The sequence below is a fragment of the Capricornis sumatraensis genome, chromosome 9, assembly GCF_032405125.1.
Source record: "Capricornis sumatraensis isolate serow.1 chromosome 9, serow.2, whole genome shotgun sequence".
Classification (NCBI taxonomy): Eukaryota; Metazoa; Chordata; class Mammalia; order Artiodactyla; family Bovidae; genus Capricornis; species Capricornis sumatraensis.
Window position 1 is genome coordinate 66,031,185 of NC_091077.1, and position 26,937 is coordinate 66,058,121.

A 26,937-nucleotide genomic window follows, 5' to 3' on the forward strand; every position below is an offset into this window, starting at 1 on the left:
TGTAGGGTGCTGACAGGTCTGTCTTAGTGACTTTCAGTGGGATAAGGAGGCTACGTCATTATATCCAAGATGCCCTTCGAACTGGACTTCCATGCTGTTGGCAGTGCTGGGGGTGGTCAGGCTGGGGCCCCCTTGGGAACTTTTCTTCCTGGAGGTTCCTGGGGAAGCACAACAAAGTATATCAGTCACTGTCAAATATGAGTTCAGTCAGTTTCCAGGAACTGTTGTGTAACCCAGATGTTTTCCTTTACTAGTATGCTTTGTGCTCTGCAAAGCAGGCATGCTCTTAAATGGTTGCAAGCAAGTTAAAATTAGGGAGGTGGTACAGTAAATGACTCATTGGAAAAGACCTTGATGCTGGGAAAGATTGAAGGTGGAAAGAGAAGGGGATGACAGAGGATGAGATGGTTGGATGGCATCACTGACTCAATGGACATGAGTTTGAGTAAGCTCTGGGAGTTGATGATGGACAGGGAGGCCTGGCGTGCTGCAGTCCCTGGGGTCGCAAAGAATTGGACATGACTGAGTGACTGAACTGACTGACAGTGAATGAGAAGGCATGGGAAACTGAGACTTAGTTGATTCAAGCTTGGTTTGTCTTAACTCTGTCCCTTACTAATTGTCTGACTTGTGGGTGTATTGCTTAATCTCTTGGGGTCTAGGTATATCCTTGTATAAAATACATCAATAATGCTGGTTTATCTTCATTAGAGTATTCAGTTCAATCAGTTCAGTCATTCAGTCATGTCCGATTATTTGCCACCCTATGGACTGCAGCGTGCCAGGCTTCCCTGTCCATCACCAACTCCCAGAGCTTGCTCAAACTCACGTCCATAGAGTTGGTGATGCCATCCAACCATCTCATCCTCTGTCATCCCCTTCTACTCCTGTCTTCAAGCTTTTCCAGCAGCAAGGTCTTTTCCAATGAGTCAGTTCTTCACATCAGGTGGCCAAGGTATTGGAGTTTCAGCTTCAGCATCAGTCCTTCCAATGAATATTCAGGATTGATTTCCTTTAGGATTGACTGGTTGTATCTCCTCTCAGTCCAGGGGACTCTCAAGAGTCTTCTTCAACACCACAGTTCAAAAGCATCAGTTCTTTGGTGCTCAGCTTTCTTTAGGTGAAAAATGTGAGCTGTGTGTGCATGCCAAGTTGCTTCAATTGTGTCCGACTCTGTGTGACTCCATGGACTGTAGCCTGCCAGGCTTCTCTGTCCATGGGATTCTCCAGGCAAGAACACTGGAGTGGGTTGCCACGCCCTCCTCCAGGGGATCTTCCCTATCCAGGGATCAAACCTGCGTCTCTTATGTCTCTTGCACTGGTAGGCATGTTCTTTACTGCTATGGCCACTTGGGAAGCCCAAAATGTGAGCTACTAGTTGATAATTTGGAGCTGAAAAGGCTTATTAATCCTTCACTGGAAATGTGTACCAGATGATAAACTTGCTGTCATATTACTTAATTCTTATAACCAGTCTTTGAGAGAAGCACTGTTATCCCTATTTTACAGATAGAGAAAGAGGTATTTGAAGAGGTTAAGGAACTACACTAATGGTATATAGCTTGTAAATGGTGAAACCAGGTTACAAACCTCAGGGAGTCAGAGACTGGATGTGAGAATCTGCATTCATCTTTGAGTCCATGCTTAAATACTAGACTCTTATGCATCTCCAACTTGGGGGTTACCAGCAGGAGGTGAGTGTGCCCTCAGAGGACATTTGGCAATGCTGGCGACATCCATGGCTGGCACAACTGAGAGAGTGAGTGTGTGAATGGCCTCTAGTGGGTAGAGGTCAGATACACTGCTGAACACCCTACAGTGTGCAGGACAGCCCCACAAGGAAGAATCAGCCAGCTCCAATGTGTCCAGGTTAAGAAACGCTGAGCTAACACATACTTGAGCGTTTTCCTACAGAGAAGGTAGAAAAGTGGCGTTTCCCCGACCTTCCTATTTTCTCTGTGGTACTTGCAGTCCTCTAATACTCCCTATAATTGATTTACTATGCCTTTTTATTATGTCTTCACTCACCAGAATAATTATATTCTGAATATGTTTTCACTAATGCTTCCCAAGTTCTTAGAGAACCTATGCATGGTAGATGCACAAAAAATATTTGTTGAAAAAATGAGTGACTACAACATGAAGTGCATGGAAGCAACTCAGGGATCACCTGTCCCTGTGACAGGTGACTTGGATCCCAGGATGAGATGGTGGTCAGGCTACGTTCCTTCTGCCTGGTGGGCCCGACCAGTGACTCTACGTGACCTTCTGAGAGATGCTGAGTCCAGCCTGTCGTCATTCCGTCATGATGGTCATAGCACCTGTATCTCATTTCTGGGGTTTTCAAGGCATGTGGTGAAGATGCAGTGAGGCTGGCTTTTCTGTAGAGCTGTCAGAAGAATGACTTATCTGACTCCAAAGCAATGCGCTTTACTGACGTTATAGAATCTCTCTCGGATTTGTTCAGAGAGATAATTTACCCTTAGAAAGAGGGGGAAACGTCTTCTTCAAGGCAAATTAAAGAGAAAAGCTCCTATGGAACTCCCGGGTATGTGAATGTGCCTGTAAGACTTGTTCCCTGCTTTCCTGCTATTAATATTATCTATTAATATTAATGCTATTAAGGCTTACAACAAAAATGAGCCCCCTTGCCTGCTTTCTGATGTTACATAGGTTCACAACTAACCACCTTGGGGCTGGAGGATGTGGCTGGTATCAAAATAAATTCTATCCTATAATATTCAATATCAACTTCTCATTTGTGAAATCAGAATGCTCATCTAACTCCAAAGATTATTGTAAGTATAATGGAGTGAGGAGTTTTATTTTAGCAACTAGTCTTAGAATTCCTCTTGGGGATGGAACTTTGTTCAGAAAAAGATCGGATGGTGACTATGGGAGTGTGAACTCTGATTTCTTAGTTTGCTAAGAACTAAGCAACTGGTGTCTGTCAATGGTTGGCGTGTTTTTTCTATGCTGCTTTATTTGGAGACAGTTGCTGAAAGAGAAACTCCTAAATGAAATAGCAACAGAAATAGATAACTAAACCATTCTGTGTAAGAAATACATAGATTTAGGGGTGACAGACTAAAGGGCGGAGTGGAGGGCGGGGAAATGGGGCTGGGCAGTGTGGTTGGGGGCTGGAAGAAGTCAGTGAATGTGCAGTCAGGTGGCATTTAGGGAGGAGAGAGTCAGAGGTCTGTTTGCTGTGATAAAATACTCCTCTTTGGTCACTTTAACCTCTTCCATCACTCAGATGTTATGTGAGCAGCTGGGGAAGGACAAAGCAAGTGGGCTGAATTTCACGTCTGTGACATCCTTGCAGAGAGAAGGACCCCTGGAAATGAGATGCTAATGAGATTAAGAGTTTGGTGCAGACAACTCAAGAGGCAGAAGTGAGAATGAGAACATAAACTATAAGGATTCACTGAACTCTTAAGGTGGTCACTGGCTTTCTTAGAGGTTATGGAATTGAGGTTTTGGGGTCAGTTTTACTCAAATGTCTGAGGGTGGGCAACTGCATTATATGAGGTTCAAATTACTGCTCATGAAGTAGTTAGCCTAGGGCCTAAAAATAACAAGCATACAATACATTTTTCATCAGATTACATGTATTTTAATCTGTCATCCAATTATATATACTCTTTCCTCAGAATTAGATTATATTTATTTTGTTTTTGTTTTTTTATTTAAAATTTTTACTGGGGTATAGTTGCTTCATAATGTTGTGTTAGTTTCAAGTGGACAGCAAAATGAACCAGCTGTAGTAAACATAGCTATATCCCCTCTTTTTTTGGATTTCCTTCCTATTTAGGTCCCCACAGAGCAGAGTAGAGTTCCCTGTGCTCTCCAGTAGGTTCTTCTTATTCACCTGTTTTATACCCTCTGGTGTATATATGTCACTCCCAATCTCCCAGTTCATCCCATCCCTCTCTTTCCCCCTTGGTATTCATGTGTTAGTTCTCTACATCTGTGTCTCTATAAGCTCTCTATACCAATTTTTTTCAGATTCCACATGTACATGTTAATATATCATATTTGTTTTTCAGATTGGATTTAAATCCGGGGTTATAAACTTCTCTGCAAGTTTTGTTGACTTGGCTATGTAATACCTGTATTTAAATACTCTTAGGCCAGGGTGTGCTCATTCCAATTCCAAAGAAAGGCAATGCCAAAGAATGCTCAAATTACCGCACAATTGCCCTCATCTCACATCCTAGTAAAGTAATGCTCAAAATTCTCCAAGCCAGGCTTCAGCAATACGTGAACCGTGAACTCCTTGGTGTTCAAGCTGGCTTTAGAAAAGGCAGAGGAACCAGAGATCAAATTGCCAACATCCGCTAAAGAGCATGGAGAGTTCCAGAAAAACATCTATTTCTGCTTTATTGACGATGCCAAAGCCTTTGAGTGTGTGGATCACAATAAACTGTGGAAAATTCTTCAAGAGATGGGAATACCAGACCACCTGACCTGCCTCTTGAGAAATCTGTATGCAGGTCAGGAAGCAACAGTTAGAACTGGACATGGAAAAACAGACTGGTTCCAATTAGGAAAAGGAGTACATTGAGGCTGTATATTGTCACCCTGCTTATTTAACTTCTATGCAGAGTACATCATGAGAAACGCTGGACTGGAAGAAGCACAAGCTGGAATCAAGATTGCCAGGAGAAATATCAATAACCTCAGATATGCAGATGACACCACCCTTATGGCAGAAAGTGAAGAGGAGCTAAAAAACCTCTTGATGAAAGAGAAAGAGGAGAGCGAAAAAGTTGGCTTAAAGCTCAACATTCAGAAAACAAAGATCATGGCATCCAGTCCCATCATTTCATGGGAAATAGATGGGGAAACAGTGGAAACAGTGTCAGACTTTATTTTGGGGGCCTCCAAAATCACTGCAGATGGTGACTGCAGCCATGAAATAAAAGACGCTTACTCCTTCAAAGGAAAGTTATGACCAACCTAGATAGTATATTCAAAAGCAGAGACATTACTGTGCTGACTAAGGTCCATCTAGTCAAGGCTATGGTTTTTCCTGTGGTAGTGTATGGATGTGAGAGTTGGACTGTGAAGAAAGCTGAGTGCCGAAGAATTGATGCTTTTGAACTGTGGTGTTGGAGAAGACTCTTGAGAGTCCCTTGGACTGCAAGGAGATCCAACCAGTCCATTCTGAAGGAGATCAGCCCTGGGATTTCTTTGGAAGGAATGATGCTAAAGCTGAAACTCCAGTACTTTGGCCACCTCATGTGAAGAGTTGACTCAATGGAAAAGACTCTGATGCTGGGAGGGATTGGGGTCAGGAAGAGAAGGGGACGACAGAGGATGAGATGGCTGGATGGCATCACTGACTCGATGGGCGTGAGTCTGAGTGAACTCCAGGAGATGGTGATGGACAGGGAGGCCTGGCGTACTGCGATTCGCAAAGAGTTGGACATGACTGAGCGACTGAACTGAACTGAACTGAGGCCAGGGTGTGCTCTTGTTGCCTCAGGCCTCTCTATTCCCTATTATCCACCTCCTTCATATTTATGCCCTGTCTGACTCCTACAGCCATTTAAGTTTGTGGGTACTAATTTAAATGGATCCACTTAAGCTATGAAGAGATGAGAGGACACACTCTAGAATATGATGCTTGTCCTTGCAGGCAGGTTTTTTTATTGATCATAATATTTACTGTCCCTCCTATGGAAGGGTTATAGATCCCTCTCACACTGATATGTGATTTACTTTTTGTTAGTGAACAGAAGTGAACTGTGTCCTCTGTTACCACACGGCATGTATTACTCCTGCACAGAAGTTTTAAGAGTCCTTCATGATTTACACATTCCTCCCTGTGCCAAGAGACCAGCAATATCTCAGACAGGGATTTCTCTGTTAGCCTCAGTCTCCAAATAAAATATGAAACAAAGCTGATGCTGATCATGGGTAGAAATGTAGCATGAGTGAGAAATAGTTGCTGTGACTCACTGAGATTTTTTTGGATAATTTGTCACTTGAGCATAATCTTGTCTATGATGATTAAGCCCTTCATATGTTTTACAGATAAAACACTTAAGGGACCATTCCTAGCTTGGGTCAGAGTTTGTGAAAGCCATCTCGTTCTTATTTCCATTGAAAGGAATTTGAGGCGGAAGAAAGGTTCAGAGTTGAGTACTAGTTAACAACATTGGTATGGTTAATTGCAAGGAGTGTGCAATGAAAGAGAAGGCTGTGTATGTGCTGGGGAACAGATATAAAGTAAAATGCAACTTATTGCTGCAAGCGTGGCTCTGTGTGAGGCACCGATGAGTGCCCCCAGAAACGAGTCCATCTTGGAACATGAGTGTCAGCATAATTCATGGACTGTTTTACCGCTCTGTCTACTCCTCACTCTTTCTTCAATACTTGATAAATTACTCAGGTTCTTTTGAGGTCCAAATTATCCTGATGAAACTCAAAAGAAAGACATGAGAAATAAGAGCTTTATTCACAAAAATAAAACAAATCTCAGGGTTGGGAGAGGTGAAACATCTTGAAAATACCTATTCTCTTAGTGAACACATTAGTTTATGGTTTAATTACTGAATGTCTTCTAGACAATGACTTAAAAAATTATTTATTTGGCTGCACTGGGTCTTAGTTGTGGCATGTGGGACCTAGTCCCTTAATCAGGGGTCAAACCTGGGCCTTCTGCATTGGGAACTTAGGGTCTTAGCCATTGGATGATTAGGGAGGTCCCTAGACAATGACTCTTAAGTCTATACCACTGACTTTGACTTTCCTTCTCGGAGCTGTTAAATATTTCCCTTCTGAGCCTTTTATTATTTTTTTTTTTAAGCCCCAACACCACCTTTAAATTTGACATTATGTGATTCTGAACTTGTTACTTTCCTTTCCAAATGTCCTATTTATGTCATGATGCCATTATTCTTTCAGTCTCCTAGGGCTTGAAATTTAGAGTCCTCTAGGCAGGCAAAGGCCCTCCTGGGAAAATAAACAGCAAGAACAAGGGCAGAGAGGACAGGTCCTAAGGAGGACTTAGGGAATCATGACGTTCTCAACATAGATGAATGGTGTGGAAGATGAAGCAATGGATCAATGGCTTGAAGTCAGGTGGTAGTGAGCAGGCAAGTGGTTAGGACTTCCTTCTGGGCCAAAAAGAGGCCATGAAGTTGTTGGACGTTGGCTAGATAGGATCAGTTTCATTTTAGATGTTTCTAGCACCAGCATGGAGGACTGTGGGAGGAGGGAGAAACTGGAGATGGAGAGACCTGCTAGGTGGCTAGGACAGGTGCTCAAAACCTGAACTAGGGCAGAGGGAGTGGACAGAGAGGGAACCCCAGCTTTTGACCTCCCCAGGGAGAGGAAGGTCTGCATGCACATTTTCCTTGCCTTCTGCACTCAGTAAAAAAGGATAATTTTGCCAAACCAACTATAGGGGATCAAGGCTGCGAGGGCACCCTGAAATCCCCCAAGGCTCTGAATTGAGGTTGCCCAAGTGGAAATCTGTTGCCTAAGCCAGCAATTATACCCCAGAGCTGCAGAACAAGAATTGACTCAGCAGAGTTTTCTGTCCAATTTTTGTGAGAGATACCTGTGTGCTCACCCAGCCTCTTTCTTATCTCTTAATTCTCTCCAGTTCTGTTCCACAGTGCAAGCCTATAGAAACATAGCTCCCCTGTTCTACCCCCTCTTTTGTTCAAGGCAAGAAAATTGTTTTAATACTGTTTGCAACCCATGCAGAAAAAATATTTCCCAGCAGGTGTTTCTGAGCATTAAGCAGGTTTTGCTGCTGCCCCTTCCACATATCACTTTAACAGCCACTCCAGCAAATTGCTTAGTCCACGAATTCTCATCTCCCTTGCTGCCTGCATTAAACTAAGAGGAGAAAATAAAGATCATTAAAGTCCCCTTCTCTTGATTATTTTGTTTTTAAAGTGCATGATGCATTCTGGTGAAAAGGGAGTAAGTTTAAGCTCTGACAGAACTATTATGCAAATCAGTAACTTCCCTCTTAGAAGGGTTCATGTCCAACTTCCTCAGGCAAGTCCAACCTGCAGCCTGGAGGAAGTTGAAGGGTAAGGAGAGCTAATGCTTTCTCTTGGTTGAAGTTGTGAAGAATCCTAGAAAAATGGCCAGGATTTGAAGGGGTCCCTGCAGTTATAACTAGGGATAGACTCCTCTTAATACCTGGCACATTCATAGCTGAGCAGAATCTCAGGTGTTAAATGTTATATGAATTAAATTCTTCTGGCTACAAGAGGCAAAGACTTAGAGAAACCTCGTCTAGGAAGGGAGATGTGTGACAATAATAGGAAACAGATTTCAAAGGAAAGAAACTGGGAAATTCAGGCTCCTCAGAGGCAGGAACCGGAGTAAGGAGATTCTTCAAGATGTCCACAGGAGGCTTGGTTGGATCTGCACTCTTGTGGTTCATCATTAACCCAAGTGAGATCATCTCTCCATCTCTGCTTCTTTGAGTGTATTTCCTGCCATTACTATCTGTGCTCCAAACCCGACACATTTTTATTTTCTGTACCTCAGTTATTCTGTTCAGTTTCTGCTTCTTTATATATTTTTTCCTTATGGCTTGATCAGCCTCTCTGGCCAGAAGTCTTTATTCTTGTGAGAATTCAGGGCCATCAACTAGCTCACAAGTTGTCTTTCTTGGGACATATACATCCAACTAGAGTCACTGGACGATAGTGATGTGGGTAGTAGATAGGGAATGTGACTGCTCTATCTTGATGGGCTATGGGTAGGACATTTTCTTTCTTTCTTTTTATTTTTCGTGGATTTACCATGTTTTGTTAGTTTCTGCTATACAGTAAAGTGAGTCAGTTATTCATATACACATATCTATCCTCTTTTAGATTCTTTTTCCTTATGGTCATTTTGGGCTTCCCTGTTGGCTCAGATGGTAAAGAATCTGCCTGCAATGCAGGAGACCCTGGTTCGATCCCTGGGTTGGGAAGATCCCCTGGGGAAGGGAATATCTACCCATTCTAGTATTCTTGCCTAGAGAATTCCATGGACAGAAGAGTCATTTACTCAGCCATAAAAAAGAAGAAATAATACCATTTGCAGCAACATGGACATTTTCTTTAGATGGGATTGTAGGCATGGATAACACCAGTACCAGTATGGAAAGGAGTGTGATGGTGAATTCTATGGGTCAAATTGCATGAGCCTAGATAGCTCAGGGATGTCCAGATGGCTGGCAAAACATTATTTTGGGTGTGTCTGTAAGCGTGTTTTTAGACGAGATTAGCATCTGCATCAGTAGACTGAGTAAAGCACATTTCCCTCATGCCTGTGGGTGGGCATCATCCAATCCACTGAGGGCTTAAACAGAACAAATGAGAGGAGGAAGGCCAAATTCGCTTGTTCTCAGAGTTCCACCTTTTGCTCTTGGACACTGGTGCTCCTGGTTCTTGGGCTTTCAGACTCATGTTGAGACTTAGACCATCAGCCAGTGGCTCTCAGGCTTTGGACTCAGACTGAATTACACCACCTGCTTTCCTGGTTCTTCAGCTTGCAGATGGCAAATTATGGGATTTCATAGCCTCCATAACTACTTGAGCCAATTCCTGTAACAAATCTCTCTATATATCTAGGTATCTTCTATCAGTCCTGTTTCTCTGGAGAGAATGACTACACCCCCTTATGGGTTAATTAACAAATATATATTGTCAAATTCTGGAACTTCCCAGGTGGCATGGTGGTAAAGAATTCACCTGCAATGCAGGAGATGCAAAAGACGCTGGTTCGATTCCTGCATCAGGAAGATCCCCTGGAGGAGGGAATGGCAACCCACTCCAGTATTCTTGCCTGGGAAATCCCATGGACAGAGGAGCCTGGCAGGCTATATAGTCCATGGGGTCACAAAGAGTCAGACATGACTGAGCACACACGTATTGTCAAACTCTAAGTGGCATTCACTGTGTACACTCAAATTATTTGCATTTTCCTGTGCTTGTAAGAAGCTTTGAGATTTGTCAGATGGGGTTATCATCCTTTCTATAGAAACCTGGAAACATGGATTAGGGAAATTAATGACTTGACCCAGGATATAGGTCATTCTTGAATATGAAATCATCCTTGCGGTACATTAACACTAAGTGCTTTCTTCAACATAATTGAGAAGTACTACTCTTAGTTAGTAGTAGAAGTACTACTCTTAGTTAACTGAGACTCTGTAAAATCACTTTCCAGGTTAAAGTCTTAAAATGCCTATGACTTCACCCTGTTCCTAGCTATGCTGCACTATAGCTATTGAAGTATGATTTGAGTTCACAGAGAAATCTTTGCATTTAGTGGATATTTTCCCTTCCCTATGAAACACTAGCTCTTGCTCCTTGAAAGGAAAAATTATGTGGTTTCACACATTCTGAATGCTTTCTGTAAAAAATGTCTCTCATCCTAGCTCCTAGGGCTTCCCAGAAAAAAGGAATTCTTAGACGGTCTGAGAGCTCCACTTGTAGCCAAGAGGACTTTATCTCCTCTGGGGCAGTGATTGCTAGCATTGTAGCTAAATGCATCTGAGGCTGGCCTCTGACCACCTTGAGTAAGCTGGATGAGTTGTTAACCATGAAATGATGCTTGAAGGAACCTGAAAAGCTATAGTGAGAGCTGAGGAATGCTCTGCTCACTGCAGCCTTGACTTCTTGGCACAGAAACCAATGGAACATTCTTCTGCCAAATGTCTCTGTATGGTGCCCTCAATTGGGCCAGGCGAGCTGTCTGGAGGATTTAGCCCCTGAACTCCTGTTGCTGATTCTTGTTCCCCAGGCTGCCCTCTTTGGTGAAAAATAACTGCACCATCTGCAGATGGATCCCTGCCGAGAGGCCAAGGAGGCTGTGGGTTAGCGAGCAGGCAATGGGCTTCTGGGGCAGCTGCTACAGTTGGGCCTGTGATTTCTGAAGGATGAGAGTATCAGACAAGATCCAGTCAAAGCCTCACGATTTCTGACCATTGGCTTTTCACTTGTCTCTGATGCGTGTGTGCATACTGAGTCGTTTCCATCATGTCTGACTCTTTGTGACTCCATGGACTGTAGCCCTACCAGGCTCCTCTGCCCATGGGATTTTCCAGGCAAGAATACTGGAGTGAGATGCCATGCCCTCCTCTAGGGGATCTCCCCGACACAGGGATGGAACCCATGTCTCCTGCAGCTCTTGCATTGCCAGTGGATTCTTTACTGTCTGAGCCACCAGGAAAGCCCTCATCTCTGATCTGGGGCCCCAAATGTCCCTAGGACACAGACCCCCACCCTTGGTCCCTGATGCAGGCACTCACACAGAACCTGGGGTGGCATTTGTCTAATGCATGTGAGTTTGACATACTCTATAGGTCTGAGCTCTGGGCTCTTGATGTTGGAATTCCAAGTGGTGAATTTCATGCCAAGACTAGAGGAGAGCAGGTAGAGAAAGCACAGGGTGATGAAAAAAGAGCAGAGAAAGGTTTGAGAGGAAATAAGAAGAAAGGGAATAAAAGCAGATGCTGTGGGGTTGGGAGCTTACAGGCCAGGGGCAGGGCTGCCAGTCCCGAGCCGCGTGACCTTGCAGGTTGACATTTCCCTTCATATGTAAACTAAGGCTGAACTCCTAGGTGACTGTGGAGACTAAATTTGATGTAATCTGTAACATTCTTAGCATGGTGCCAGCTATGAAAACAGAAGGTCCATAAACATAGCTATTATTGTTATTAGAGGAGACAGAGAAGAGGAATAGGACCTGAGGAGGAGAGAAAACGGAGAAAACATTAAGAAAAAGGTGAGAGGAAATGAATATGATTTCTATCCATCATCAAGGCCAGTGGGTCTTTCAGCTGTTAGCCAGCGGTGCAGCAGGAGGGGGCCTGACCTTCTCTGGTGGTGGGAGACCTTCTGTGTATATAAACCGCAGCAGTCATCCTGATACTCAGGCCACCTGGAAACAGCAGGGACCCTTGCTGGCACACCAGTGATTTTAGCAGAATATTCAGAGTTCAGGTGGGATGCTGTGTCTTGGTGTAAAAAAAAATTATTCTGAAAATGCGTCACTGGATACTGAACTTGAGAGCAAGATCCTAGGGTTGTAAGTCTCAGTATGTGGCCTGAAGCATCAGACATACTCTTGGTATTTACAAAATACCATCCCAAGCTAAAGTCAAAAGCTCTGGAGTGGGGGCCCAAGTGGCTGCATCTCTTACCAAGTTCCCATGTACACTGATGTCTGAGCATGATGGGTCTAATGGGTCTAAGCTATTAAGAGACTGACAAAATACTCATATAGCAGAATTTTACTGGGGAAAACTAACTGCAGCTTTGTAACCACTGTGGTTTAATCCCTTCAATGGGAAAAAAAAAATGAAGTCAGAAAAAGGTGAAGGCCTTAATAAAAATGAACAACTGGAAGGTGATAGAAGACAAAATTTTGGCTGATGATGTAAGAAATGCTTAATAATTAGACTTGTTCCCTAATGGATATTTTGGAATGTAGTGATTTCCTCATTGTTCAGAGGGGTTTGAAGATGCCTATAAATTCTGCTTAATTTCCCAGCTGTGCTGTCTTCTCCCCCCGTTAGAGTTACATGGCTCCCAATGTTAGGCCTCACCCCTCCTCTGAGTGGTTCTCTAAGAGTGGTTTTCAGGCCACCAAGAAGCTTGCTAGAAATGCAGACTCAGGCCACACTCAGAGCTACTGAATCACATGATTTAACTGTTCTCTAGGTGGAGATCTGGCATTAGAATTTTGTTACATTTCCCAGATAATTCTAAATTCAGCCAAGGTTGAGGACCACTGTCTTAGGAGAGTGGGTCTCCCAATTGGGCGTGCATCAGAATATTACCTGGAATGCTGGTTAAAACACAGACCTCTGCCTCCTACCCCCGGAGTTTTAGATTTTATATGCCTGGTGTGAGTGTGTGTTTCCAGGTGATGACCACAGGGAACCCTTCTCATCCTTTGGATGGATTATTTTTCCCCCTCTGGTGCACAGGTAGTTTTCTCCTGCATATTCACTGTTCAGTCCCCTGCCGAGAGCTCAAAATAGATTGTGGGCCTCAGTCCAAGCTTTCTGTCTGTGCAGCCCTCACCCCTCTCTCTGTCCTCTCATTGCTCAGTCTCCCTAGACTCTTATCTGTCTCCACTCAGAGAGTCCACTGGGTTCTGCCTGCACCCCCTTCCCTGTGCTGCTGCCTGGAAAGCATCTGCAGACAGTTTGTTGGGGAAATCCCAGGGCTGCCTTCATCTGTTGTCTCATCTCCCAGGGATCACTCTTTCATTGCCTGATGCTCAATGTCTTCAAAACCAGTGTTTTATCTTTTATTTACTTCAAGTAGGAGAGCAAATCCATTCTGTTTCTCCATCTGGGACAGAAACAGGGTTCCAATTTGCATTTTTTTTTAATTTTTATTTTTATTGGAGGATAATCGCTTTACAATGTTGTGTTGGTTTCTGCCATACATCACCATGAATCAACATAAGTATACACATGTCCCCTCCCTGTTGAACCTCCCTCCCATTCCCCACCCCTCTAGATTGTCACAGAGAACTGGGGTTGAGCTCCCTGAGTCATACAGCAAATTCCTAATAGCTATCTAATTTACATATGATAATATATATGTTTCAATGCTACTATATCAATTTGTACCACCGTCTCCTTCCCCTACTATGTCCACAAATATGTTTTCTATGTCTGCATCTCAGTTGCTGCCCCAATAGGTTTATCAGTACCATTCAAGTAGGAGGGTAAATGTTAAGTCAGTGTGTTAAGGCTTTGCAGACGAATCCATCTGCCTGCCCGCCTGTCTGTTTCTCTCTTACCAGCTGAGTCTTAAAAATTAATTTATTTTTGGCTGTGCTGGGTCATCACTGCTGCATGGGCTTTTCTCTAGTAGTGCAGAGCAGGGGCTACTCTCTTATTGTGGCGAGTGGGCTTCTCATTGCAGTGGCTTCTCTCATTGCGGAGCACGGGCTGTAGAGTGCACCGGCGTCAGTAGCTGTGGCTCCTGGGCTCTATAGCATAGGTTCAGTGGTTGTGGGGCTTGGACTTAGTTCTTCACAGCTTGTGGATCTTCCCAGATCAAGGATCGAACCCATGTCTCCTGCATTGGCAGGTGGATTCTTAACCACTGAGCCACCACGGAGGCCCACTAGCTCATGTTTTAAGATCTCTATTTTAGTATTGAAGTCCATAAGAATTCTCCAAACCCCAGAATTAATTTTTTTTTAATGTATGGAAATCCAAGAAGAAAAGAGTGGGGGAGAATATTTGGTAGCATACAGAGAAGGTGGACGTCACAACCAATTAGAAGCAACAAGTTTCAAAAAAACAAGAGGGCATCCACCTGAAAGGGCTCTCTGCACAGGAATCTGAGGATAAATGGCCTTCTCACAATGATTAGTTAACTCACAGAGCAGGTTTCTGGAGGCAGCCAGGAGAGCTGATCGACAATGACACAGCCTGGGAACTGCTTTCACAGCTCTTTCCCTGTTTGGCTCAGAAATAGAGAGGGCAGTTGCAGAGGAAGTCATCCAGGAGAATACTGTGTGGCAAGTAGCTGAAGGAACTTGAGAAGGGGTGGCTCTGGTCCAGAGAGGCACGGTTGCCCCATGAGCTATCTGAAGTGCTCATGTTGGGCATCCTCCTTGACCAGCTACATTTGTATTCACGATCTGTGGCTGACAACAAATGCTGTCACAGTCATGGTTTTATCTGATGCAGTGACTGTGATGTATGCAGCCAAGGAAATACTCTTATTGAAGCACTAGCCCCTGTTTTACTTTCTTAAAGATGAGGAAATTGCAGCTCAGGCAACTACAGGAACTGCCCCCAGGGGTCTCTGTTGTTGTTCAGTAGCTCAGTCGTGTCCGACTCTTTGCGACCCCGTAGACTGCAGCACAGGAGAAGGCAATGGCACCCCTCTCCAGTACTCATGCCTAGAAAATCCCATGGATGGAGGAGCCTGGTAGGCTGCAGTCCATGGGGTCGCTAGGAGTCAGACACGACTGAGCGACTTCCCTTTCACTTTTCACTTTCATGCGTTGGAGAAGGAAATGGCAACCCACTCCAGTATTCTTGCCTGGAGAATCCTAGGGACGGGGGAGCCTGGTGGGCTGCCGTCTATGGGGTTGCACAGAGTCGGACACGACTGAAGTGACTTAGCAGCAGCAGACTGCAGCACACCAAGTCTTCCCTGTCCTTCACCATCTCCCAGAGTTTGCTCAAGCTCATGTCCATTGAGTCAGTGATGCTATCCAACCATCTCGTCCTCTGTCATCACCTTTTCCTCCTGCCTTCAATCTTTCCCAGCATCAGGGTCTTTTAAAAGGAGTCTCTGTAGTAAGTCAGATCTGGAGCCTAGGATTTCTTGCCTTTAATTTAGTCATCATTTCTCTATACCTCATTGTATATTTGTTCTGTGCAGCAAGGAGTAAAAGTCATTAGGAGAAAGAATTCATTTTGAACCAGGTCTGATATTGTTACCTCTGCGTTTCTTCCTACCTTTCTACTATATGGAGAAGGGGAATATTAAGGACCCATATCAGAAGGTTGAGTAATGATTCCCTAATATTGATCATATGCCATCTATCAAGTCAAATGTTTCAGACACTCTCTCATGTCATACAATGACCCAGTGAAGTGGGTAGTTATATTCATGTTACAAATGAGTAGACTGAGGCAGGGAAATTGCTTGCCCAGAGTCACATATTGAGAAGTAATAATGTGATTGAAGTCCAGATTCTCCAGTGTCTGAGCTCTTACTTTTTAAAACAGCGCTACTCAAAGTGTGGTTTTAGAACAGGCTGAAGTTTCTAAACTGTTGCCCATCCTTGACAACACAGGGACAAGGGTCCCCAGCCTCCAGGCCATGCACCACTGCCTCCTGTCAGATCAGCGGTGGCATAGATTAGAAATAAAGTGCACAATAAATGTAATGTGCTTCAATCATCCTGAAACCATCCAAGTTTGTCTTCCACAAAATTGGTCCCTGGTGCCAACAACGTTGGGGACCCTAGACATAGGGAGTTGTTCTTTTTAAGCATGCAAATCAACTATCATTAGGTCAGATGACAAGTTCTATGGGGTAGGGACAAAACTCTCCATGAAGAAAGCAGTGCACTGAAGTTCCCTCTGACCTAAAGACATCTACTTGCAGGTAGGTAACAGACATTTTGGAGACTGGCACTTTTTATAACATTTCCCTGAATTTTACTATGCACTGCATGCCAGAAGCAATCACGTTGTAGATTCCACCTTCATTCACTATTTTTTTTATAATATAATAATTTGATATTTATATATATTGCAAAAAGATTGACACAATACATCTAGCTAACATTTATCACCGTACATCATTATGGAATTGCTTTCCTTGTGATGGGAACATTTAAGATCTAGCCTGTTAACAACTTTTAAGTATGAAATGCAGTATTATTAACCATAGCTACATGCTATACATTATATTCATATTTATAGGAATATAAATGGGAATTTATGTTCCTATTTATTCGTTACTTTCTAACTGGAAGTTTGTGCCTATTGAGCCCCTGCACTCATATTGTCTCACTCCAACCCCCTCCCTCTGGCAGCCACTACTTTGTCCTTTATACCTGTTTTGCACTGGCTATTTTCCCCTTTGATCTGGAAAGAGAATGCCAAACTATGAGACGTGAAATAAATGAGACTTGATTGGACTGATTCATGTTTGTCACTAGTCTTTTTTGAGTGACTTTATGTACCATGTGTGCAAGCCCACCTGAATCTATTCAACTCGTTTGTAGTGTTTTCGTTTCTGCATATTAGGGACTTTTGAACTGTACATAAGAACCTAGACCATAAATGAATGAAGGAACCACATCTCCACTAGTTTTGAACGTTTTTCACAGTAAGTTTGGTGGGTGCCCAATAAATTTCATGGGCTTGCTGACTAACTGGAAGATGTAGAAATAAAGGTGGGCTATCCCAGGTTATATACCTTGTGGGTAAGAATTAGCATCTCTGTTGAACTGGCTATTTGATAGATCTTTTTGTGAATGATGGTGACCAGAATACGTCATGGTCCTGTCTGCAAAGTGGCTTTAAACATTGCACAGGAGGTAGATGGGATCTCTAATGTAAAAAGAAACATTTCTACAAAATATTGTTTTTATTATAGAGTCAGTTTCTACCCAGATATGAATGAAATTAATAAACTGAAGTTACTGCTTGGAAAACCAAGGTAAAGTAAAAACCATATCACAGGGTGACATTATAATCTATATTAAATCTAAGGCTTATTCTTCCAATTTTTTTTGAACTGAGCAATGTTTTCTTTTCATAGTTGAAACTAGGACTCCGTCTATTTCTTACAATCTTCTCCCTTTCTGGTTTTGGTTTTTAAGTTTGATGCTTCAGGTATTTCCTGAAACAGAATCTTAAGTCTGGAGAAACCCTTAGGCTCAACTAAAAGGATAGGCCAGTCCCCTTTCCTTGCAAGCTGTGGAAGATCCTAACAGTCTGTTAAGTTGCTCAACTGGAAAACAAAGGAAGTGAACCAGTGGAAATCATTGGTTAATTAAATTCATGGAGACATAAATAACACCCCATGTTGATACAGGATATATACCAGCAGCCGATTTGGGGAGAGATTTCAGCAGTTTTCTCTCTGGCTAAGAGTCAGGCTGTGTCAAACACATGCTGACCACCTTCTTCCTGTCTTCCTCCTCAGCATGTTACCAGGTTCATTAATTAGTGCAAAATTTTTGTTCATTTTACCAATCTGCTTTCCTGAAAGCAGGGGCTACTACGTATGTCCTATCCCTGCTGAGTGTTCAGCACTTGGCTCTGTGGCTGCTGGCCTGGAGTAGGAGCTCACTCAGTCTGCTGTCGTATTTAGTGAGCCTGGAGGAAGGAATGAGAGAGTTGGGTCAGGATGATACAGGAAAGGCACCAGGACAAATGGAAGTTTGTGAAAATATGCCTTCCATTCTTATCGCTGGCCTTAAGGGAAAAGCTGAGCAGAGCACACTTCTGATCTCCTTTTCATATCTGCCGTAGAATTCTCCTCTGTGCCTTTTTGAATAGTGGCCCCTCAGTATATGTAGGGGAACTGGTTCCAGGACCTCCTATGGACAATAAAATCTGAGCATGCTCAAGATGTCCATGATACAATTGGCCTTCCATATGGGCAGGTTCCCTATCTGTGGGTTTGGCATCCATGAATGTAATGGTCCCACTGTATCATCTTCCTAATTCAAGAGCAGCAGTTGGCTCTGAAAGTGAACATGCAGTTTGGTTCAGAGAATTACCTACAACATGTACCTTGCAACATGAATCTTATCTTTCAGTGGCACCTGATGAAAAAACAACAGAAAAGTCTCCATTTGCTCAGCACTATTTCCCATTATTGTCTTTGGGAGTAGAGGGAGAATGCAAAGAAGTTTTATGATTGAGAAAGACTTTCTTACTCAATGACACTGGAGGCTTGGACATTTGGTGACTATGAGATGAGCTTTGCTAGAGTCAAACGTCATGGTTATTGATGGGGTCCATCTCTCTTACTCGTCTCTTATTCTCCTTTTGCCCTTTGTTTCTTGGTGAATTTTGGGGAACACTGTTCAAACTACTATGGGCAGTCTGAATACTATTTGAGCTACTACAGCCAGCGTGCTTTGTGTTCATGGTGGGCTCTGGGACTCTGCCTTGGTCTCTACTGGACTCTGTTTCTTATTTCTTTTCCAGCTGGACTGAAATCCTGAACACTGGCCTCTTCATAACATGGCTTAGAGCAGATAGTTGGCCAGACAGGATGGTCATGGAAGTGGGAGAGGTCTGTGCTGTAGGTACATGAGGGAGGTTTCTAATCTGTAGGAGACAGAAATTGGTTGAGTTAGACATTTAGCTTCTGGGAGGTAGTGATGATTCAGCTTTAGGGAATGGGACAAAATAGTGGGAATACAGACCTGGAAAGAACTGGATTTGGGGGAAGAAACCCCACACTCAGATAAAGCAAGGGAAGAGAAAACAGTCAGGAGCTGAGATTCTGAAACTGTGATATAAAGAAAGGTTTGTCATGAAGGAACTGGCAAAGAGCTGGGTAACTGGATCAAAGATGAAGGTCAACATGTGACCAACAGATGACTTGATGCTTAACTGAAGAATATGTCTGAGAATTTCCACCATTCACCAATATACCAGTGGACTTTCCCCCTTGAGGCTGTCGTTGCTGTCAACTCAGGGGGCTAGGAATAGCCAGCCTAGTGATTGGATTATTTGAATCCTCATTCCTGTCTCTGGGTTGGTCAGTAACTCTGATGTTCACTCAAGCCCTGCTTCCTGATGTTATTTTTCACTTCTGCATTGTCCAAATTTAGCACACTGCCTGGCACATTTCTATTGAACTCACATTCTGTCTGTGCCACTCGTTTTTTCATGACCTCTGAACTTTGTGCTATACATTCTGTTCTTGATTTTTAAAATTACCTTCCACCCCTTAATCGAAGTTGTTGAGTGCTTAGGAGGAGAGGTTCAGCATTTCTAGTCTTGGTAGGGGAACATATTCTGACTTAACCATATTTCTCTCAAATTGAGTCCTTCTTAATATTATAAATGGAGTGCTGAGGTTTACTGTAGCTGTACGCAACCTTTTCCCTGGTGGCTCAGAGGTTAAAGCGTCTGCCTCCAATGCAGGAGACCTGGGTTGGGAAGATCCCCTGGAGAAGGAAATGGCAATCCACTCCAGTATTCTTGCCTGGAGAATCCCATGGATGGAGAAGCCAGTAGGTTACAGTCCGTGGGGTCGCAAAGAGTCGGACATGACTGAGCGACTTCACCTTACCTTAACCTTTTCAAAGCATCAATGCCTTGCCATCCCAGAGTCAGAATGGAGGTGAGCATATAATTTAACCCAAGAAGAGCAATCCCTTTGACTTCATCATGTGAACAAAGTCCATAACCTCTCAGTTTAGACATTAACAAACTCCAGGTTTCAACTTTGGAAACTGTTTCAGATGATTTTGTCTAGATGGAAGTAACTAACTTTTTGCATTAATAAACAACATCCATAAATAATAGTATTAATACTTAACATCTATTGTGCCCATTCTAGAAGCCTGGCAATAATATCATAGTCATTTTATGTGAGTTAGCTATTCATTCTTCACAGAAATTTCTTTTAAACACCACTAACTCCATGTTACAAGAAGAAATGAGATTTAAGAGCATGAAGTTGTTGCTTTCAACGGTAATGCTTGTATTATTCAATTTAGCGCTGTGCCAGCCTCCGTTATGTCCTGTGGATAAACAAAAGTAGGTTAAAACATGGATTTTGTGGCACTCACAGGATCACTGGGAGGGCAGACCTGTATTTATGAACTGATGGTAAACATGATGTAAGACATGATGTAATGAAGTTCTAAACTGAATGAAATTAAGTGCTAAGATGCCTGATATAGACCTAGTGGTTCTCACTGTGGTCCCCAGACCAACAACCTGGCAGTTTGCTAGATGAGCAAAATCTCAGACCTTACTCTAGGCCAGCTAAATCATAAACTCAGGCTGGGGTCCACTGCTTTTTTTAATTTTTATTTTTAATTGGAAGATAATTGCTTTACAGCATTGTGTTGGTTTCTGCCATATGTCAAAATGAATCAGCTATGGGTATTCATATGTCCCCTCCCTTATGAACCTCCCTCCCATCTCTCACCCAATCCCATGCCTCTAGGTTGTCACAGAACAGTGGGTTGAGCTCCTTGCATCCTACAGCTAATTCTCACTAGCTGTCTGTTTTACATATGGTAATATATGTGTTTCCATGCTGCTCTCTCAATTCATCCCTCCCTCTCCTTCCCTTACTGTGTCCACAAGTCTTTCTCTGTGTCGGTATCTACATGGCTGCCCTGCAAATAGGTTCATCAGTACCATTTTTCTAGATTCCATATATATGTGTTAATATACAATATTTGTTTTTATTTTTGACTTACTTCACTCTATTTAATAGGTTCTAGGCTCATCCACCTCTTTAGGACGGACTCAAATGCATTCTTTTTCACGGCTGAGTAATACTCCATTGTATGTGTGCATCACAACTTCTTTATCCATTCATCTGTTAATGGACATCTAGGTTGCTTCCATGTTCTAGCTATTGTATTAATAAATAGTGCTGCAATGAACACTGGGGTATATGTATCTCTCTCAATTACGGTTTTCTCAGAGTGTATGCCCAGTAGTGGGATTGTTAGATCATATAGTAACTCTATTTCTAGGTTTTTAAGGAATCTTCATACTGTTCTCCATAGTGGCTGGGTCAATTTATATTCCCACCAACAATGCAAGGGGGTTCCCTTTCCTCCACACTCTCTCCAGCATTTACTGTTCATAGATATTTTTGATGATGGCCATTCTGACCAGTGTTAGGTGATATCTCATTGTAGTTTTGATTTACATTTCTCTAATAATGAGCAATGGTGAGCATCTTATTATGTCTTTACTAGCCATTTGGTGTCTTCTTTGGAGAAATGTCTGTTTAGATCTTCTGCCCATTTTTTTTGATTGGGCTGTTTGTTTTCCTGATGTTGAACTGTATGAACTGCTCATGTGTTTTGGAGATTAACTTTTAGTCAGTTGTTTCCACTACTGTTTTAACAGGCTTTTCAGGTAATTCTGAAATCCTATATATGGGAACTACTGGTAAACCATAGGTGTTAAGGGCAGTGCATTAGTTTCCAGGGCTTCCCTAAAAATTGCCACAAACTCAGTGGCTTAAAATGAAATCTATTCTTTCACAGTTCAGGAGGCCAGAAGTCTGAAATTAAGGTGTTGGTACAGTTGGCTCTCTCTGGAGTTTCTGAGAAAGAAGCTGGTCTGATGTTTCTTTCTGAGCTTCTGGTGGCTCCCAGCAGTCCGCGGCATTCCTTGACTTGTAACTGTATCCTTACAGTCTCTGCCTCTGCCATCACGTGGCTGCCCTTGTGTCTTTTTTATGCCCTTTTCTTATAAGGACACCAGGTACTGGATTTAGTGCCCACGTTTCTCCAGTGTGACCTTATCTTAACTAATTACATCTGCATATATCCTGTTCACAAATAAGATTCCATTCTGAGGTTCCAGGTTGACATGAATTTTGGGGAACACTGTTCAAACTACTACAGGCAGTTAAGATAAAGAGAGTGAGGTTAAGTGGAACTTGAGGGAAAAGCTTTAGGAGTGATCTGAGTGGTTGAAATGAGTTAAATAATCAAATGGTGAGGTCATTGTAGGAGTGAAGGCTAGTGAACAAGCATAGGCAAGTTCAGAGGGGATCAGGATGCTAGGGATGGCCAAGAGGCACATGAAAAGATGCTCAATATCACTAATCATCAGGGAAATGAGATATCACTCACACAGGTTGGAATGGCCATCATCAAAAAGAACACAAATAACAAACATTGGTGAGGGTGTGGAGAAAAGGAAACCCTTATATGCTGTTTGGTGGGAAAGTAAATTGGTGCAGCAGCTACTGTGGAAAACAGTATGGAAGTTTTTCAAAAAACAAAAAACTGAAATACCATATGACCCAGCAATTCCACTGCTGGGTGGAATTTCTGGATATATATCTGAAAAAAATTATATGTATATATACATACTCTTGCGTATATATCTGAAAAAACCCCACTAATTCAAAAAGATACATGCCCCTTAATGTTCATAGCAGCATTGTTTACAATTGCTAAGATATGGGAGCAACCTCAGTGTCCAGAAGACATGGTGTGTGTGTTATACACACACCACATGCGCGCGCGTGCGCGCGCGCGCGCACACACACACACACACACACACACACTGGACTATTACTCAGCCTACAAAGAATGAAGTTTTGCTATTTGTAACTACCTGAATGAACTTGGAGGGCATTAAGCTAAGTGAAATAAACGAGAGACAAATAGTATATGATATCACTTATATGGGGAATCTAAAAAATAGAACAAACCTATGAATAAAACAGAAGTAGCAAACTCACAGATACAGAGAACAAACTAGTGGCCACCAGTGGGGTGAGGGAAATGGGGAAATGAGGGACATTATAAGGGTGGGAGAAGAGAAAAGGGCCATTATGGGATTATATGAAATCTTGTGTGTGAAACCTGAAAATTGTTAAGGACTATAGAATTTAAAGACTTTTTCATTTGATATAAAAATAAATAAAATGAGTATTGATGTGATAATACATTAACATACATTAGTAATTTCTATTCCCTTTATTCTCTAATGTAACTGAACTGTTTGTTTAAAACTGCTTGCCAACTGATGGTTTATATAAAAAATCACACATGATATACTGATAATTTCCATACCACCTTTTAATAAGAGAAGTTGTTGGGATCTTTAATTTGATCTAGCACTAGCTAAACAATGGCCTTGAGTCATGATTTGATATAGAAAATTGCATCAAATCCTTCCAATGACTTTCCCATTAGTGCTCAAGGTAGTAAATCATTTCAGCTTCTGCTGAACTTATACCAATTACATTCAAGAGTTCTCAGCTCTTACAATACTGTATGAAGTTTGAAGGTAATCAATATCTTGATCAAACATGTCACAAAAAGTTTATTGGAATGCCATATTTGATTAGGTCAAACTTAATCCTTCAGGCCAGAAGAGGGGAAACACAGCTCTGTTGATGGGATGCCTGGTTTAAATCTAAAGTTTAAATAAACTTTCTGTGCCTGAGTTTATTTCTCCTTAAAATGGGGGTATGATAAGGGATGTTTATAGCATTCAAATAAGTTAATAATGTGGTTACCATGGTTCATGCTCTGTATGTGATCATTCTCACTATTACAGATAAACTGTTAGTGCTCACAATGAGTGAGAACTCAGAAGGTTTTAACAAGTCATCCCATTACATGGAGATGAAATTCAATGGGAACAGTGTAAAGGGGTTCCTGCACTCCACAAGCTACCTGACCTAGACCTCCTCCCTCGGGTTGTGTCTGCTATCTGTGGCCTCCTTCCTGTTTCTGGAGTCCTGAGTGGAACCCACTCAACTGGTAGAACCCACTGTGCTTGGCCAGTGTCTGCAGTGGACCCTATTACTGCCAGCTTGCCTGCTCTTCTATTTCTCCCCATTGAACCTAGAATCTCTCACTACTGAAGTCTCCTAGAGGCTTCAGCTACCACCAGTAGGTATAAAATATCAACGCCCAGGGAAAGTAGGCTGGTGGTGAACGGTCATAACTATTGGCCTACCAGGATTCAGTAGCAGGTGCCACTGTCAGAGATGCCCTTTTTTCCTGCAGGTGTTTTCAACTGCTCTGGCAAAGGCCACACAAAATCCACGAGTCTTGGGGGACTGATTGGCAGGAACACTGATGAATGAATCAATTTATGTTGGAGGAGGCCTGAAATAGGTCCTGGCGGTCTCCTGCTTGTGCCAGGCATTTAACTTCTTGGTTGGTAGATGGTGGGGGGGTTGAGGAAGAGATCTGAGGAAAGAGGATATTTACCTAGCACAGAAGTGTTGCAGTGTCTTAACAATGGGATGAGCTATACTGGTGAATCTTTAGGCCAGGACATGGATAAGATGCCACTATGCTAATAAGGCAAGGCCATTTTCTAAAGCCAGTGGGGTTGAACTCTCTCCAGTGGGTACCACTGAGTCCTTGTTGGCAGCCCATTTCAGTCTTGGATTCAAGCAAAACAGAGATCTAAGCCAAGACTTACCTGAAAAAAAAAATGTAGCTGTTCTTCCAAGGAAGGCTTTTGCTTTAAAATGTCCTTTTTTTTGTTTGATGTTTCCTCATTTATCTGTTGGCATCACTCTTTGGGAGGTTAATGTGAGTTCTAGAGAGAAGAGAATGGATCACCATTTTTAAGCCTTTGCAGATATACAATCTTTTCTTGATAATGACTTGTATTTAAGAAGTTTATTAAAAATTCTCCAATAAATGCTTTGTAGGTATCATTTTTTTTTTAAGAATGAGACTAGGAGCAAAAAAGAAAAAAATGACCCTTAAACTAGGTAAATATCTTCCCAGTTTTGGGGAGACACAGTTAGTCTTGAGGCTACTAATTGTCTCCTATATTAAAAAATGCTGGCTTCTCATTGGGACATTGGGTATTAACCTGAACACAGAAACTGCTTGATTGACACCAGTTCTCCTTCTGTCCCCACTCTCTGGCTGCGCAACACTCTGGAAGTGCAAGTGAACTGAAGACTTTTAGGAGGTGCTTATTTCCCAGAAGGCCAACACAAGCCTTGATATCTCTCCAGGCAATCTTGATTCCAGGTTGTGATTCATCTAGCCCGTTTTTTTCTCGTGATGTACTCTGCATATAAGTTAAATAAGCAGGGTGACAATATATAGCCTTGACGTACTCCTTTCCCAATTTAGAACCAGTCTGTTGTTCCATGTCTGGTTCTAACTGTTGCTTCTTGTCCTGTATACAGGTTTCTCAGAGGCAGGTAAGGTGGTCTGGTATTCCCATCTCTTTAAGACTGTTATGCAGTTTGTCATGATCTGCACAGTCAAAGGCTTTAGCATAGTCAGTGAATTAGATGTTTTTTTTTTTTTTGAATTCCCTTGCTTTTTTGATGATCCAGTGGATGTTGGCAATTTGATCTCTGTTTCCTCTACCTTTTCTAAATCCAGCTTGTACATCTGAAAGTTCTCAGGTTCAAGTACTGCTGAAGCCTAGCTTGAAGGATTTTGTGCAAATCTTGCTGATGTGCGAAATGAGTGCAATTGTATGGTAATTTGAACATTCTTTGACATGGTTTTTCTTTGGGATTGTAATGAAAACTGACCTTTTCCAGTCCTGTGGCCACTGCTGAGTTTTCCAGATTTGCTGGCATCATAATGAGTGCAACACTTTAACAGCACCATCTTTTAAGATTTGAAATAGCTCAGCTGGAATTCCATCACCTCCACTAGCTTTGTTTGTAGTAATGCTTCCTAAGGCCCACTTGACTTCACACTCTAGGATGTCTGGCTTTAGATGAGTTATCACACCATCGTGGATATCTGGGTCATTAAGATCTTTTATGTACCATTCTTCTCTTGCTGCTGCTGCTGCTAAGTTGCTTCAGTCATGTCCCCGACTCTGTGCGACTCCATAGTCAGCAGCCCACCAGGCTCCCCCATCCCTGGGATTCACCAGGCAAGAATACTGGAGTGGGTTGCCATTTCCTCCTCCAATGCAGGAAAGTGAAAAGTGAAAGTGAAGTCGCTCAGTCATGTCCGACTCTTAGCGACCCCATGGACCGCAGCCTACCAGGCTCCTCCGTCCATGGGATTTTCCAGCCAAGAGTACTGGAGTGGGGTGCCATTGCCTTCTCCAGCGTATTCTTGCTACCTCTTCTTAATCTCTTCTGCCTGTTAGGTCCTTGCCATTTTTGTCCTTTATTGTGCCTATCTATGTATGAAATGTTCCCTTGGTAACTCCAAGTTTCTTAATTTAGATCTCTAGTCTTTCCCATTCTATTGCTTTTCTCTATTTCTTTGCACTGGTCACTTAAGAAGGCTTTCTTATCTCTCCTTGCTATTCTCTGAAACTCTGCATTCATTTGGGTTTATATTTCCCTTTCTCCTTTCTCTCTGTTTTCCCCCTCAGCTATTTGTAAGGCCTCCTCAGACAACCACTTTGCCTTCTTACATTTCTTTTTCTTGGGGATGGTTTTGGTCATCACCTCCTGTACAGTGTTAGAAACCTCCATCTATAGTTCTTCAGGCACTCTGTCTATCAGATCTAGTCCCTTGAATCTGTTCCTTACCTCTGCTATATAACCATAAGGGATTTAGGTCACAACTGAATGGCCTAGTGGTTTTCCTTACTTTCTTCAATTTGAGCCTGAATTTTGCAATGAGGAGCTGATGATCTGAGCCTTAGTCAGCTTCTGGTCTTGTTTTTGCTGACTGTATAGAGCTTCTCCATCTTCAGCTGCAAAGAATATAATCAAACTGGTTTCAGTACTGAACATCTGATGATGTCCATGTGTTTAAATGGGTCTAACT